This window comes from Aquila chrysaetos, chromosome 18 (assembly GCF_900496995.4).
Source record: "Aquila chrysaetos chrysaetos chromosome 18, bAquChr1.4, whole genome shotgun sequence".
NCBI classification, from domain to species: Eukaryota; Metazoa; Chordata; class Aves; order Accipitriformes; family Accipitridae; genus Aquila; species Aquila chrysaetos.
This window is the reverse complement of record NC_044021.1, coordinates 17,922,930-17,940,853: the sequence shown is the minus strand read 5'-3', so window position 1 is coordinate 17,940,853 and position 17,924 is coordinate 17,922,930. Positions and strand designations below refer to the sequence as shown.

Sequence of the window (17,924 nt, the reverse complement as noted above, 5' to 3'; positions counted from 1 at the left end):
GTGCAGGAGATATATCTGTGTTTGCAAAGTGTCCGGTGTTGGGGATGCCATCCACAAATGAGGCTTCTGGTCGTTATTGCTTTCAGAGAATTGAAAATAACGGAAGTAACATGGTCAGTAGTCTGTGATGGTCATTGTCTTCCGTCTGTGAGGGATATTTTCTTCCTTGCTTTCTAGCTTTGCATCAGCATTATTAATTCCAATAGGACTATCTTATAAAACTGCTCTTGGACAATTGTTAAAGTGCTCATCAATTGGATTTATAGATCTATGAGTGCCTCTGTGCACAATGCTTTGTTCAGTAACTCTCCTGCTTCAATGTAAAAATGAACAGATTCCAGACAGGAAGGAAATTAGTCCTCTTAAGTATGTATGAGTTGTTTGTTTTCTTTTCTTTTCTAACCCACTGGAACAAGTGATTTCAGATTAGGGTCTGCAGGTTTTTCAAGTCTCTATAGCTACCTCTGAAAGATCAGCAGTTTATATAAATATATAGCCTCAGTTGTCACTGCTATAAACATCTGGCACAGCTGTAATTATTTTCCACTTCTTTTTCGTGATGACAGTTTGGACCCTGAAAGGAAAAATAAAAAGGTGAATGTGCCAATTGAATGAAAAAGCAGATACTCAGTAAGCTTAATTTTTGTGGGAAAGTGCAGAGCACCACATTGCATTTCAACAGAGGGGAGTGAAAATGTTTGAATGAGGGAATGCGCTACCACAGCCACCTGCCTCAGACATTGCCACTTTTTATACAGATAGCACTTATTTGCCTTACCCCCATAAGCAAAATAACCCCTTTTTTTGCACTTAAGAACTTTCTACAGTAAGTCAAAGCATAGCCACTGATGACTGGTTTCTATTACCTTTGTTGCAAGTTAAGTAAGGTCAAACAAAGAATATATATAGTGGACCTCATTTTACATGCCGCGACTACCAATGCCATATGGAAAAAGTGGCGGATAAAGCAACTGCAAACAACTACTTTTCTATTTCAAGTGCAGAATACATTTCTAATGACATTACCAGCATATCATTTCTTGCAGCAGTACAGAGAGGGCTGAATGGGGAGAGGGGGGAAGAAGGAGAGAATGGGGGTAAAGACAAATGGAAAAGAATGGAAAGAAAAAATACTTCTCCATATACAAATAGTCTGTCCCTGAATGGAACAAATCTGGATTCTCCACTGCTATAATAAGACATACTTCAGAGGGTGGAACACTGAAAAACAAGACCCATAGCTATAGACATATGTAAACGCCCGGTTTTACTTCCAATATTGAGCCTGGCATGTTTGAAATGCCGTATTGAAATGTGGGTACCTGACCTTTAGTCTGAGATCCTTTAAAATGGACCCAGCCTCAGGCAGATCCAGCAGGAGGGAGGGTGCAGTCAGAGTGGGGGGAGGACTCCCCTACGCTGCCCAGGCAGCACCGCGCGCTTCGTTTGACAAAGCGGGGTGACACACACTTTAGCCTCTGCCCTAAGTCCCCAGGTTTCTGATTCCTATTCTGTCCACAGCTGCACGAATTTCATGCCTTTTCCTTTATCTCAGCCCTAACCAAAATTCCAGGCTGTGAGAATGTTAAACATTCCTGCTCTCTATGGCACATAGTGGTGCGGAATATATGATGTAAGGAGATAGGAATAATGCAGAGAGCATGGAGAAATTTGCACCCCTGGCATCAGTAGGATCTCTGTCGTTTCCTTCAGTGGGCACAGGATCTGCCTCACAATGAGGAAAAATTGTGAGTGGAGATTACTGTCTAAAATTGCCAAGCTACCTGTACGAAACAGGAATGCTGTGAAAATACCACCAGTGCTCTTCAGAAGCCTGAAGTCTTCCCCTTCTGCTCCAATTTCTTGTTTATGTTATTTTGATGGAAAAGAGAACCATCAAACCAAGTTTCATGAGCTCGTTGGCAAACCTAGTCTTGTAATAAAAACTTGCTCCGTTCCAGAAATATGTTCTCCACATGGAGCATCTCCCTGCAAGACCAGGAACTATGTTTTCAGGTCTTTTATGCTCCCAGGCATTGCAGATACTGAAAGACCCTTTTTTTCTGCCATGAATTTGCATAAGGTATTTATCTTGTCCCTTTCTTTTTGTATGTCTAATTGTACAAAGTAATCAGTATGGAAGACACATCGCTAGGCCTTATTGCGTGCATTATTAATGTGTTAATTTTTAAATAAGATACCAAATTAACTGTGAGCAATTTTTATAAAGGAAAGCATGAGACTGCCATATCTTACATCACTCCATATAAAAAATATATTTTAAATGGAGGTCATTCAAGTAAATAGTCAGTCAAACCTTCTGGAAAAAATAGGTCTACGTTTTTGCAATATTTTCTTGCTATTAACCATGTGCTTCTCATTTTTATTCCCTGGATTAAAAATTGCCCCATAAATGGGTATTTTATAATATGCTTAATTTCTTTTTATTAAATTGATAAATGCAGCAGCAGAGGACACATTTACAGTATGATGAGAATTTAAGGTTATTGCATTTTATAATTTTTATATTGTTCAGAGAAGTGATTTGTCATTTGTGGAATGACATGCATGCCATCATTTCAAAGTATTTTTAGTCGTTCTTTTGATAGGAAAAAGGTCACTTTCTGTAGACCAGGAAGACATCACTCTATTAAACTAATTTGCCTACATGCAAATTTTGTCATTTTTACCTCATTAACTATTTATCACAGAGTAAAAAAATATATATATTCATGAAGGGGCAGCTAGCAGCCTGATGGAGCTGGAACTAATATTTTGCAACTCTAATGATTTTTTGCATCCTTAATTAGATAGCATAAGGTTGATATGATTAGGTCAGGATGTAGTGTTTTTCATTAAAATACATTTTAGAAGCTGTATTCATAATCTGCCCTTGCAATTAAATAATGAGCCTATGAGTTTAATATTATCGACCCAATTATTATCCCATGGAAAAGTATACCTTTAATAAATTTGTGCCGTAGGACCTTCATTAGCAACAAAACGAATTATAATTCCAGGTACACAGATTACATGGCCACAATCACATTTACGTAGTGGTTTGGAAGGCACTGTGGGGAGAGAGCCACCAAAGCCCCTTACCATACACAAACACACTTGATTATTTTGGAAGAAGTCATTTATAATGCCTTTAATGAGGAAAGCTGCAAAGAAGTTAAAATGCCACCTACAGAGACAGACAGAAACATTTGTAGAAACAAACATTTGCAGAAACGGTGTTCTGGGCAGCCTCTGCTAGGAGGAAGCCTTGGACCCTCATTCCTCAACCTGTTATAAATATGGAGGCAGAGCTGAATATTTACTGATCTTTTATCGGAGATGGGTACATTACATGTATGTCAAGTTCCCAAATCAGGAATATCAGGGCCAGTGGCAGACAGGAATACATCAACTTGCCATTGATAACAGCAGATCAGTGATGAGGTCAGGACTCTGGATTTCAGCCAACACTTTTTTTTTTTTTTTTTGGTAGATGTGATAAAAGTGACAATGACTTGCTGTCCTCACAAAGTAATCAGTTTCCCAAAGTTAAGTGACCGTTCAGAGCGAAGGTATCACAAGGTATCAAGTAGGGTTTTCTTTTGTCCAAATGCATAAGATTTAAAAAAAAAAAAAAAAAAAAAGAGGAAAGTATTTCTAGTAAAAAACAAGTTCTGACCAGGGATGGTTTTCTGAACGGGGTCTGTTGTGGCTGGATCGGTTGTTAGGTGTGCAGTGCCCGGTGCATCACTTTGCTTATGTTTAAAGTTTCTCAACTATTTATCAGGTGAATCGCTATCAGCAGGGGTAAAAAGGAAAAAATCTGGCTCTCAGTGATTTTTGCTGGATTTAGCCGTCAAGGTACCACCATTGCTTGCAGAGGGACTTTTTACACGATGATACTAATGATGAGAAAAGTTGTACAAGCACCAAACTGAAACAACACCATTAGTATACCAAGCATAGGCCCAAAAGGTTTGCACATAGAGAGGGCTCCTGAAAAAAATGCAAGCTCTATAGGCAAGAAGATAATGTGAAACTTACACTTGAAATAAAGCCTGATGCACTGCAAAATTATTTTAATGAGAATAAGGCTAATTTTCTAATTCTAAAATGATATTATAGCAAACCATAAAAAATCACCCGGCAGTAGTTTTTTGAAAGGAAAATATATTTGTAATTATCTTGAACACACAAGATTACTTCAGGGCCTATTATCGACACCATTTTTGGTACCACTTTACACTAATTTGCATTTATTACTCTCAGGCCAACTATTAATATGTTAATAAATAAGTCATTAATACTTGTTATTTAATTGCTATCTATTTATTCCTGTTCAATAATGCATTAATTACTTGTGAATAGTTGAGGGCAAAATCCTGCCCTTGCTACTGCAATCAGCAGTGGCAAGAGAGGAAACCGATGTCGGACGTGTTGGCATTACGAGAGCTGGCAGAGAGCAAGTCACTTAACCCGTTTAGCGCGAGGAGGTTGAATTTTCATCTTGTCTTAGAGGAAGCTTCGTGAGCCTCCAGGTACTCTGTGCTGCAGCAAAGCTGCTCGGCCGCAGGTGGAGGCTGCTGAAGGCAGGCGGTACCACACCTGAGATCGCTGTAATTTGTCTCTCCTTTTGTTCCTGGGCTTGCTCCCGTGCTGGAGTTTGGACCCTGCTTGCAAAGACAGGTGGATGATGGATAGGGAGAAGCCAAGGGCAAAGACTGAAGTCCTCTGAGAGCCGGCGCTGCACCGAGGAAAGCGCGGCACGTAGAGCGTAGCGAGAAATGGAAACAGGCACGTTGCTTTCTTGCAGTTGGATATTGGAAACAGAAAAGGGAGGATCCCCTACCCCGCCTGATCCAAAATCACAGATTCAAGCTCTGCGGTTCCCCTTGTATAAGTAGACCATAGTGTAGATCAAAAAAGGCTAAAGAAAATACTGACAGCATGATTGTGTATTTTCTGTTTCAAGGTTTAGCACTATGCTGAGTGCGATTTCTTGCCTCTTTTAGGAGAAAGGTGACATCTAGAAATCAATGGTGAGACCAGGCCAAATTTTGAACAAGAACGTCAGCCTGTGTCTGTGGATCTAATGGATCCGATTATCTTAAATTTGATCTCTCTGAAGTTGCAGGGTGAATTTTTCCCATGAACAAAAATAGAAATGTTGCCATTGCCTTTCAGGAAGCTTGATTTCCAAAAGATAGATGAAAAGTTGCAGGGGTATTTTTGGCTTTAAAATAAAAAAAAGAAGATTGAGGAAATGAGCTGGAAGGGGTAATACCATGGTACAGAATTGTGGGGTCCTGAAGGAAAAGTCAGTAAAGAACAAGGTGCTCATAGGAGAAAGGAATGAAAAGTGGTTCAGGAAATTGTGCAGAAGACACAACCATGCCAAGGAAAATGGAAAGAAATTGAAAGAAATGCCAGGTAAGAGAAGTTGATGGGAAAAAAATAGCTATACAATCACGTTACTTTTGGTTCCCGTAAAAGCATTCTCCTCTTCTCAAATTGCTAATTTAGATATCACTGGTCTGCAAATGGAGAAATGAAAACATGTTGAGAAAGCAAAAGAATATAAAGTGTAAATTTCCATTTTATTTGTCCACTCTTCTGTTTGCAAAGTCTTTCTGACTATGAGTTATACCTTATATATGTAAGTTCTACCTCATGTACTCTGTATTATATCTTTAAAAAATAACAAATGGCTGAGATCACTCAAGCTGCAATAGAAGATATGGTCTTATAATTTTGATTTGTGGTTTCTTTTCCCTAAAATAGTTTCAGTGATCTTTTAGAACACTAGCATTTTGTGAGTTCACTCTCAGGTTTCTTTTTCCTAACCTAAATGCATGTTCTAAAAAAATCTTGAAGCTGCTCACTGGAGCTCTCAGTACAGTGTCTTCAGCAATTTTGATTCTACCAAGAATCAAGATGAAGTTTGCTGTAAACGTAGCATAGGAGGCTAGAAAGCAGTAGCAAAAATATCCAGAAAATTTAGCAGTAATATAGAATTTACTTTCTTAAGCTTCAGTATGAATAAATCACTACGTTGATCTGGGGTAATGCACAATTCTTTTAACCAGTACAAGTAAACCACCCTGCTAGTCCAGGACAATTCAGCTCAGTGTGTTGAGATGACAAGACTAGGCAATAAGAAATAATCACCTATCTGCTACAGAAGTTGTAAGAGGGAAACCTTGACCCCTTTGCAGTCAGCAGCAAAACTTGCACTGACTTCATTAGGGCCAGAATTTCCATCTGTCTATGTAAGCAAAGGGGAAGGGAGGAAATAGGGCCATGTCCCACTGAACTACGTGTATATAAGGTCAGATTCTCATCTGGGATAAATTATTGAAGGCAGAGTCTGTATTTTTTTGAAGATTAAACAGAGATTGAAAGTCATGAGATGAGCAGAGGGAAGGCTTAGCCCAGTAATGGGATGTTGGAGAAAATAGAGCAAAATGTAAGGTCAGAAAAGAGTATAGCATTCTGTTGCCTCTTAGATTTAAAATAAAATGATTTCTGTATGAAACGACGAGGCCTTGAACTGTGCAGGATCAAATTGGCCAGATGGTTCTGAAACACTTTGCTTGCTGTTCTTTTAGAGTATTTAGTCCACAGGGAGTGGTGGGTGAAAAGAAGAAAGGGGGAAAATGCAGATGGTCAGAAGCATCTGGAATAGCCAACTATGCTGACCGTACCCGGGCATGCCGTTAAACCTCACAACAGTTGATCAGTAATTCGTCACAAAGTGCATATGTGCAAGCTGTGGAAAACAAGGTAATGCAGCCTAGGTAAAGGAAAAACTTCTTTTGCCTGGGTGGATAGGTCTATTGGCTAGAACTGCTTATCCGGGTGTGCATACAAAAAGAAGACTTGTAATAAATTATAGCAATGGTAGAACAGATATAATCAACAAGTAAACTAATGAAAATGGCATTAGAAATTGAGCCAGTAGAGTAACATGGCACAGGACTTTCTTGATTGCATGTTGTATCCCATCTTAAAGAAGGCGGGGGGGGGGGGGAAGAGATGAAAAATGGATAAAACCCCCAAACAGCTATGCAAGCTTCTCTGAATCTGAAATTTGCATGACAATAAGTTAATAGAGTAAAAAAAAAAAGATAAAAAGAAAGGCAAACTATGCAGAGGAAAGTATTATGAGCATTTCTTTTTTTGGTTGCCATATGATATCTCATATGATAAGACCATAAATTGGAAAAAAAAAAGATTTAGTCAAACTCCATGGAATTTACTTAGGGAGGTTGTAAACATGATCTTGTTTTTAGAAAACATGTATTTTGTTTCTCTTTTCAGTGAGAACTGATTTATTCATCTCCTTTGCTATCCCCATTATATGCACAATATAGTATTTCCAGAATGAATGGTAACAAATCATTTTAATCCTATAATCAATACATGAATTATATAAAGGCATTAGTGCAGATGGACCAAATTAATTGTCTGCTGACATCCTTCTGATTACTATACTGGCAGAAAGGTGTTAATTTCTGTAATACTTCAACAGATATCCAAACTGTTTTGTCAGAGAGGTTGGACAGTGATGGAGGAGGAGTACACTTAACTGTAATTTTTGTAGTAATTCATGGGAAGCTTCATTGACATGTGCTAACGGCACTTGATTGCCCTCAAGATGTTTTCACAACAGAACTCTGCAAGTGCCACATCAAGGTTTGCTCAGTCAAATAGTTTTTTCTCCTTGCATCTAGATAATTTGTGACCACAGGCAAACTTTTGAAAATCCAAGGTGGTTTGCAACACTCCGTTGGGGTGAATCTGTCATCAGCCGGCTGGTACAGATTGGTGCACTAATGAAGAGCAAGCTCTTTGGGTTTTTTGTCATTTCTGTGCAAGCAATCCATTTCATTTCTCCTCAGTGGCAGGGCATGTTATACATCTCATCCCATATAATCTGACTTACATTATAATTTGATTCATACACAGCCTTTCCACAGAGATTAATTAGCAGCAGGTTTGAAGTTTGCAAGTGGAAAATATGATAATTAGTTTTCTTAGAATGTTAACATTTCAACACTTCAGGTTCTCTCCATCTCTGTCTTCAATGAAGCTGCAGTAAACGAGCACTATTTCTCTTCTAAATCAGACTCTTGTGAGGTTTGAAATACAGACATTTTCATCAAGCTGGATAATTTCCATAGAAAATTTACTAGCTCATGAAATATTGCAGGAGTAATTCATACAATGACTCCCTCCTTCCCTTGGTAGGTTGAAGTATGATGTGAGCAGTTCTGAAAACCCCCAGGACAGTCACTTATTTAACAACGGTGATTCCTATTCTTTGTAACAAAAATCAGCTGACTCTTCATTTTTGCACAAAAGAGAATTAGCCAATAGGTCTCTCGTACGGTTGTTGGGTAGTGCTGTAAACAAGGTTACATTAACACCTTTGACTCCCTGCACTCGTCTGTTCTGTTGGAGTGTATAATACAGGTAACTCATTGGTGCATACAACATCTCTAAGTCCAATAACTTAGCAGGATTCTGAAAAGAATTAGCAATTTATCTGAATAATGGGAGCATTCGAAGTTACAATAGTGAGTAAAAATGTTATATGAAATATCAGCCCTGATGATTTAAAGACATAATGTAATTGCTAACAGATGGGGCTTAAGAAGAAACTCACATTATGGCAAAGTTATCGTGTTGTTGTCCATTATGAGTGGGTGTAGCTGTTTAAAAGCTAATATTTGCTTAATTAGTTGTGATTTATCCTCCTTGGTATTGTACAGATTTCTTTTTTCCAATGATATGATTTTAAAAAATCTCAGCCTTCTCTAATTACTGCGCTCATCTCATCTTCTTCTTACATCTTTGGCATCAGTCATCCTCTGAGCTTGGGCAGGGTACTGTCGATGCCCATTGATCCAGTCAGGTAAGGGATAATTGAAATGCTTCTACCCATGTAACATCTAAATCATGACCTGGTTCTGAGCTTGCATATGCAATTGCGTGAAGTTCATGTGCCAATTATGTATGTAATTGCAAGCATGTTTTTGCAGATCAGGCTCTTAATTTCTTCCTTTAGAGGAAATGGCTTTACTACCATTGTGTGATTGTCACCCAAAAGGCTGCTAACAAAGAGTGAATTACTTTAGATGTAAGTGCATTAGAGAATACTTAAGCAATGTTACAAAACTGAAGCCTCAAGTAGTTTGCTTTCTAGTAATGACCTTTAAATATTCTGGGATCAAATGATATTTTTTTCTTTAAAGTTCCCCACACTGACAGCAGAGACTACCAAAGACACCTGCACAGAACAGAGCAACATTTCCTTGCCCACTGAATGGGGCTGGAGGGCTACAGCAAACACTGAACAAGGTCTGGCTGTATATAAGAACAGCTTTGGGAGACTCTGGGAAGGCTGAGGTCTTGCCACTCTGTGTCTCTCTAAGTGGTGAGTTTAGCAAAGATGGACACTTGTTCTCAAGCCCAGACAGGTCCTTCCTCTTTTCTGTCAACCTGAGCTCTGAAGGTGAAGTAAACTTTGTGCCTAGAGGTGAGCTTTGGCTAAGCTAAAGGCAAGTGTGGGCAGAACGCACGCAGTTCATAGGACTCAGCAAGGACGTTTGTCCTTCCTGGCGTAGGTATGTCAAAGACTGTGGTCTCAGAGTGGGCTGCAAACCCCAGCTCTGGCACAAGATGTGAAATAGTTACCCTTTGAAGCTATATAGAAATGGGAGCTGAGTTAGATTTCCTCTGCTGACACCGGACAGCTCTGTCCAGAGCTTATTTGCTGGGATTTTCTGAGGGGGTCACGATTTTCACCCTGACGTGTTTGTCAGGACAGAAACGTGCTCTCACCCTGCTTCCTATCTACATCGTTTTTTCTATCTTAATGATAATCAGGGTATCTAAAACAACAGTAATTTCCTGGATCTGTTTGAAACCTGGCACGAGTGTCTCTGAGGCCGGCCAGCGAGACTTTGTTGTTGCACAGAGCCTTGTTTTCTCCTGATCGACAAAGGGGGAGAGGAAGCCATGCCCCAGGGAGGTGAGGTTGTAAGGAATTCCTGCCAACAACAAAAAAGAGAAGGAGGCAAATTGACTGTTTTATTAGGAACATGATCTGTAGTGTTTTTCATCTGGAGAGGGGATTGTTGCATGCTGATGAATATGGGTATCGTATCACAGGAGTGCTAAAATGCCCCTGAGCGAGTATGTTCCTTCAGCTCTCCTTCAGCAGCTCCTGCTATCCCAGCCACTGACCTGTGAAATGTGGTCACGTCCTCTGGATTTTTCCTCTATTTTGAAAGCTGTTCTTTTCATCCTGCAAAATATTACCCTAAACAGTTAAATGGGAGTTGCATTTGCAAGGATTTGTATATTAATATTAATGGCAAATCTGACGGGTCGGGTGGTCAGAGAGGGATAATCATGCCTTTCAGGTGACATGTAACTACGACAGGTTTTATAGATTTATTGTTTCAAAACTTACTCAGTTTTATCCAAAACAGAATGGGCTTTTAAAAACCAACATTTCTGAGAGAAAAACCTGCAGTTTTGGAGAGGGTGTAGAGAAATGATCAAGAGAGAAGGTGGGCAGCTGCTAACTCTGGCATGGTCTGATGACGACTGAGCCAAACTTTGAGCCTCACACCGCCTTGATCCCAGTGGGCACTGTTCAGATGATCTACTTTCCACATGAATCCTAGGGCCTCCTCTCCTGCTGGCTTTGAGCACCTCTCACTGTGCCTAACCTAAGGCTTTGGGATCACCTCGACAGATCTTCTGAGGTGTTTATCTCCTTCCACTGACTTGGCGCAGGGACTTACAGATCAGGCTCCCTGATTATGGCCCTAAACGTGCATCATTTATCCAGTGACACTAGCATCAGCATGTTGATGTAAAACTTTTAGCGCTACCATCAGGCACTAGGACTGAATTCCCATGTCCTCAAAATGAGAGAGGAAAAGGGAAAGGGCAAAGCTAGGCAGCACCTTGGGGAGCTGGGGTCCCCCCAAGCCCTCCCCAGGCTGCAGCAGTGGGAGCAGCCTGTCTGGTTTTGCAGGGCATTTGTCTGGCCAGAGTAACCATGAAGAGTTATTTAAAAATAGGAAAATTGCACCTGGTCATTTAAAACATCTCGGAAGGGTTCGTTGCGCCTGTCAGATGAACGGCCATCGAAATTGGCATGTTGGCCATGACATGAGTAATTCTTCGATGAATCAGTCTTTTTGCATAGAAAATTATCCTATCAGAAACACTCTGAGTAGCGGTAGCCTGCAGGCTTGAAGCTTAAGCTCAGTCATGGCATAAAAACCTCCCCAGCCTTGTTTTCTTTTGCAGCTGAGATTACCCATTTAGGACTCGTAGTTTAGACTTTTTCAGATAAACCCCCTTTTGTATTAATGGCTCTTGCCTGAGAGAGCAAGCCTGCCAACTGGATCCTTACTTCAGTAGTTCACAAAGAAGGATGCTTATTTTAGCTTTATTGAACACATTTGGGCTTTGCATTTCCATTTAACAAGTGGGAAATAATGTAGTAAAGGTAGAAAGCTGGTTTCTGTCTCTTTCAAAGTCAATATAGGTGGAGAAAAAAACTTACTCGATAGTGTCTTGTTAAGCTTTTTTAGGATTACTCTACTCTTTCCCTTGATTAGTTTCTCTTTGCTGAAGTCTGATGGGCTTCAAATAAACTGAAGGCTTGTGAACCTGGGAGCCTAAGCCCTCCTGCTGCTAAGGAAAGGTTTATAGACTAGTTCCTTTCATTATTGCTTTATAAATGGCATTGTTTGAAGTAGTGTGTACTGCAGCTTGAACAACAACTTGGAGGATGTTAGTTAATTTGCTGTTTGAGAACTAGTGTCTTTTCAAGTGGCTTTTGAGGGGTTCAGGTAATGGTTAGTGTTTGAGACAGATGGGAAATCTGCTGTCAACAAATGTTATCCCACCTCATGCTCAAGTCTGGGCAATGTCCACTGCGCGTATGCAGACCTTCAGGGCTACAGATATGCAGTGAGTGCCTTTGGCTCTGTATGTGGGTGTGATGCTGATATAACTTATGGAGAGCCCTGCACAATTCATCAGGTCCTTCCACGCGATGAGAGCGCCAGAACCTCCCCCAGCTGCAGCCCAGAGCACGCAGCAGACCTTTGTAGATGGCTCTTCCCTTTAAACAGCAGTGCCAGGATTGGAGCAGCATATTCACATACAGCCTGGTACCGCCTCAACGCTCTCCTCTATGGGGGGCATCTTATGCTGCTTGCTATCAGCAGTGTCCCCCGTTTCAGAATATCTGAGTCTGTGGTGTCCGCAACACCCAATGACTTGTTCCAGTGACAGAGAAAAAGATCTTTTGAAATGGGAAAAGGTCCAGGGTGCCTGACTTTAAAAGTGTCTTCTTAAAAGTGCTGCTTTCTGCCATAACCCTTTCTATTCTTGTTTTCTTCCAAACCAAATTTGATGGAGGTTCCTGCAGAATCTGTGTGTTCTCTGGGTTTGGGTCTCCTTTCTCGGTACCACAGCTTCCTTGTGCTTGCTTGGCCATTTGTGCTGTGTCTCACCCCCCAGCTATGAGACGAGTAGCTAGGGACCAGGGTAGCCTTTTTGTTCTGTACCTGAACAAGTGTGTCCTGATCTCCGTGGTGGTGCCAGCTCAGGACGGGTGCGAAGAGGAGGGTGATTTTCGGATTTGAGAAGCATTCTTCAAAGAAAATAGACATGCAATCAAATAGCTGAAGGAGGACGAGCACCCTCTGTGGCACAGGTGTGCGGTAGTGCTCATCAGAAAAGCACTGAGAGTATTTGCGATGGCTTTAAAATGACCAGGCGTCTGGCCAGTAACTGAGAGGGTGCTTTAGCCTGCGCGGAGAGAGCAGAAGCCTATTGCAAAGCTTCCTAGCAGGTTGAAATGGCCACTTCTCCTCATGGAGGTCCTCAGCTGCGCTGGGTCAGAGGCCGAGGCGCCCCGGCTCCGCGGGCGGCATGCTTCGTGGCCGGGGAGCCCCGTGCTGCGGAGGCTCTCGCAAAGCAGCTCGAGGCACGCAGTTGGATGTTTCACAGAGTGACTAAAAGGAAAGGAGGTCCAGCAATAGCAAAGTATTCAAAATATTTTCTTGTTCAGCTTTTACAAGTAAAAGTATAAACACATGTGCGTGAGCGAGAACGATACGACAGCGGATTATGACTGTTTTGGAGTCTTTACCCTCAATTTCCTCTTGCCACATTTACACTCTGAAATGCATGCATGTGGACCAGGATTCTTGTCACTCATGTATACATCCAGCCTGAGGAGCTATAATCAGCATTCAAATATTACAGGAGCAGTTTTTACATTGATTGCAGTGTCTCATTGGTGCTAATTTGTTTGTACGTGATGTTAAATACTTGAAATCAACCCTTCGGGTAGCTTCCAAATACGTATTTTGTGACGAAAACCAAAGGCAAATGGAATGGGCTTTTGAAGGGACAGAGAGGGAGGGGAAAAAACAACAACAACAGCAAACAACAAACAAAAATCATCAAAACCAAATGACAATAACTGCATCTTTGTGTAAGTATAACACTCTTCTGCAGTGTTTACAGTCCAAATGCTGGGGCACTGGAGAGGGTAAGCGGTCAGAAGTGAGGCAAAACTTCCTTCATTATTATTTACTATAAATGCCTGTTAGTTTTTACTTCATTATTCAAGCTGAATGCAAAACACCATGAACATAAGTAAGTCAAATTTACCGGAAAAAAAATCTCTTTGCTTTTGCACTGGTGATGGTACAAGTAATTGTGTCTGTTTTAAATGTCTGGAGTCTGACTTTCATTTATGCTGTTCTGGCATCTTGACAAAGCTGTAGCATGGGTATAATGATGTGCCAGAGCTGTGTGAAAAGGCCTGAGTGTATGAAGAGAAAGGAATTTATGATTTTTGAACTCGACAGTGCCCTTTAAGCTAACCATGGAGGAACTCTGCTTGTTCTGCCATATATTGCTTCATCTCTGGCCGCTAAGGGTTACTATTGTTGTTTGTTGAATGTGTAATAGGATTTAGAGATGGATTAAGCTAAATGTTTTGGCTTTAGAAGTTTTGTTTTGTTTTGTTTTTCTTTATTTTCACGGAACAAGCCTCTTTTCTGCCTGCACAAAGAAGGTTGTACAGTTTAAACAAAACCTAATGGAAATTCTTGAATGAGGCAAAGATGCTGCAGTTCAATATATTCATTCTGTTTTCGTGGTGATGTGGCATCATCACAACTAGAGTTTGTTATTTTTTTTCTGGTTGATGTGTAGCCAGGCAAAGATTCTGACTTAAAACCTTAGGATTCAGACTCCCAGCCCAGGCTTTTTTGAGAATCATTATCACTGCAGTTGGGCAAGGAGACGTTTTATGGAACAAACCAACCAACAAAAATAAACAGAGAGCTCACAGTATTTTTCATGTTTTCAACCCCATGGCATTTTGTTTTTCATATCTGGATTAAGCATGTGGGGTTGAAAGTTACCGTAGGTCATAGGCTTTTGGTTATTTCCTGAAGGACTCTAATACTGTATTTCCTTTTTTTCATAAGGGAGTAAAAGTTGTTTTAGACAGTGCACAAACAACCATTTTCATAACCCTCCTAAATTCAGAGTAAAAATGATTCAGCCAACTAGGTTATGTCTTAAATGGATTACTAAACTGTGTTTACCATCACATTAATCCTGTTCTAATGCAGTTCTTTCAACTGGAAGTTTTCTTCTCTAGTCTGGGCTGAATTCTGCTTACTTTAAAACTTCACTGTGGCTGGGGGAGAGAGAGAAGGGACACTTCTTGTTTCTAAAGATCATGTACACACGTGTAATTTGCTTGTGCCAGGAAGCTGAACCCTCTGCTCCAAGAGTTCCTGCTGCCTTGCCATCACCCACAGCACCTTTTCTGATCCTTTCAGTGCAAGGTTATCGGGAGAGGCCGTAGGCAGATATTTTTGTGGCCGGACTGGCACAGTGCTGTGACCTGTCCCTGCCGCACGGTTTGTCAGATCACACGATTCCCATATCTGCGCTGTTGCCTCTGGAAGGCATTTTCATCTCACACACAATCCAGGGAGTTGTGGCATTTTGACTGAAAAGATCATAGAAAATACAAACCAGAACCATATCACTGCACCGCGTTATTCAAATGAGAGGTCAGATTACCCCCACTGATGTAAGCAGGGTTGCCAAGGTCTAAATGAAGACACAACTTGGCCAAAGGTCTGTTTCTAATGTGAGGTTTGAGGGCTGGTAGGTCTTGCATCTAATCTCAAACAGCTGCAGGACAGTACCAGCTCCATTGGAAAATACGCACACATTTCTGAAAAAACCCTCCCCAAACAAAAACATAAAACCCAACCCCCCCGAATCTTAATGTATTATTTAAACCTTGCCAGCATAAAACTGAAAGTATAATTGCTCATTGTTGCCTGCTATTTTAGTTTGAGTTCCCTATATGAGATTATTTAGGTGCCTTAAAGCATGCTAAGATATTTCAGTATAATGCCCATGCTGCTTCTCCCCCCACTCCCACGCACACCCCCAGACACCTCAAGGGCCTTTACAAAAGTGCAAGCTCAATTCTTGTATCATATGCACCCCTGTAGATCCGTGGCAGTTTATCTTCATTTGTGTTTGCTAACAGAAAGCAAGCTCAAGATGTGAATTTGGTGTATTGTTAGCATGAGCAAAAAGATAGCTCATTTATTAGTCCTTAGCTTCATTTTGCAGTGCAGCTTTTGGTGTCCTAAGATTACATGAGAAGACACTGTTATAACTACAATCACTCAAGAATTCAACTACAGACATACTTAATAAATATGACTACATTGCTCAGAAATTGTTAATGGCCAGCAAAGTATTCTTTTTCTGAATTACTGCCAAGTTTCAAAACTGCATGTGTCATCTTATCACGTACTATACATTAAGTGTTGGTCATGTAAGTCAGATCTGCCCTATGGGTATTTTAAATTGCAAACATAACTTTTTGGAAACTCTATTGTAATGTTTTTTTTTTGGCTTGGTTTCTAAATCAACGTAGTTTGTTCATACCAGTTCAATTGCTTTTTCCTTTTTCTTTGCCACTTCTAAATCCTTTATCTGAACAAGAAACAAAGATCAGGTAATTTGTTAGGTAGCTAAGCATCTAATGCTGTCTAAACTCTCTATAAAATCGGTAGTAAATTTATGGTATGCCCTTTTTCTTTTTTTTCATATGTAAAAGGTATAGAAGTGGAACTTAATACAGCTTGCTAGTTAGCCATGAAAGAAACATGGTCTTTTTTCCATCAGATATTGGCAATAATACACTTAAAACATTTAAGATAATCATCGTCATCATCATCATCATCATCATCTCAAAACATTTGCATTTATGCATCTTTATTCTGCTGTGCAGTTGTAGTTTTGTAGTCCAGCTGATACCCTCCTGCTACATAACATAGCTCTTAGTTTGGATGTAGTCCCTTGTATGACATCTTTTGAGGTTTCTGCCCATTGCAAGTCTTCCCTCCTGCCTGAGACTGACTGACTGTGCTGCACTGTAACGATGCTCAGTGCCTATTTCAGTTTCTTTTTTCTTCCCAAATAGTGACTGACTCTATAAGCAGCCACCCTCTAAATTCCCAAATCACCAACAGGAATGTGAGGACATGAGGCAGTGTGGTGCACCAGAACCTAATCCTAGCTTTTCCCTAGGATGCTATCTGTTCAGGGACTTTGAGAACATTTTTCTTTGTGTCACCTGTCTTGAGTACTAGAAACAGAAGATCTTGAGGTGCAGATGAAAGCTTTGAATGTAAATAGATAGAATTTTCCCTGAAAGTTATGGGTAGATAAATGGATCAGTAGAGAGAGTCATGTATTACATGCAGAATACATTTGTGAGGTACAAACAAGCTGTGAGGAAAACACAAATATAGAAAAGTTGATTTTTTTAGAAAAGAGAACTGCACCATCTTAAAGCACAGAAGATAAAAGTAGTACTTCCAGCCATTCTATTTCAGTGAATTACTGTATATATAAATCCATTTGTGCTTGAAGTTGGAGAGGCCTTTTATTTCACAAATACTAGTGTTATCCCAGGAAATGGAAATGAGATTGTGAAAAGATTATTAAACATCACACTTTAGGTTTTAAGTTAGCTCTCGTTCCAAGGGACCAAACACGATCTAACTCTAGGAGGCAAATTAGCGTTCTGTTGAAATGGCTTCTGCCAGAGACGACACTATAGCACTGGGCTGCTTTAAACCACATCCAAAATAAGAAACCTTGTCGTCATCACTCCACATCCACAGCATGTCAAAGTCAAGATTTCCTTGCAGCACAGGTAAAACGGAACGCTGCTACCGCAGGAACAGGGTAGTTTCTGCTGCTGCGTCGCAGTTATGATGGAGACTCCCAAGCTAGCTGTGCCCTTGCCGTCCCTGGAGGAGCAGCCCCAGCGCGGGGACCCGACCCTCCCTGGCTGCAGCAGCAGCCACCGGCCTGGCTGACTGGGGCACGGCTGTAGGCGAAGCAGACAGAGAAGCAAATCTCGTCTCCCAGGCACCTGCCTGCTTTGCTTATGCCTGGAGCTGGTCCTGCGTCAAGGCGGCAAATAGTCTGGGCAGACAGAGCAGTGCTTTTGATGGGTGATTGCTTACTAACATAGCCTGGTCTTTAATTTTTAATGTTAACTAGAAATGCAAGGTACAGTGGGCTGGAAACTGATTAAATAAGAGGAGGAGCTAAGCAAGATTGCTGATCCTCTTGTAATGATGGGAAATGAATCCTTAATAAGAATGAAAAATGATTCGTATATATCACTTTCCTAGCTTAACACCCAGCAAGGATCCCAAACTACTTTTTCTCAATAATTTTTCTCAAAATATATTTTAACTTGAGAAAAAACTGGAGCATCCCCATTCTCTGTGTGTTAAGACTTTTGAAGTCAACAG

The 17,924-nt window shown here is 40.7% G+C and overlaps 1 protein-coding gene across 1 annotated transcript in view; it reads left to right on the top strand.

Moving 5' to 3' along the window:
- The window catches only part of LOC115353088, a 188,313-nt gene that overhangs the window by 143,497 nt on the left and 26,892 nt on the right, over positions 1-17,924 (top strand). The gene's annotated exons all lie outside the window — the stretch shown is intronic.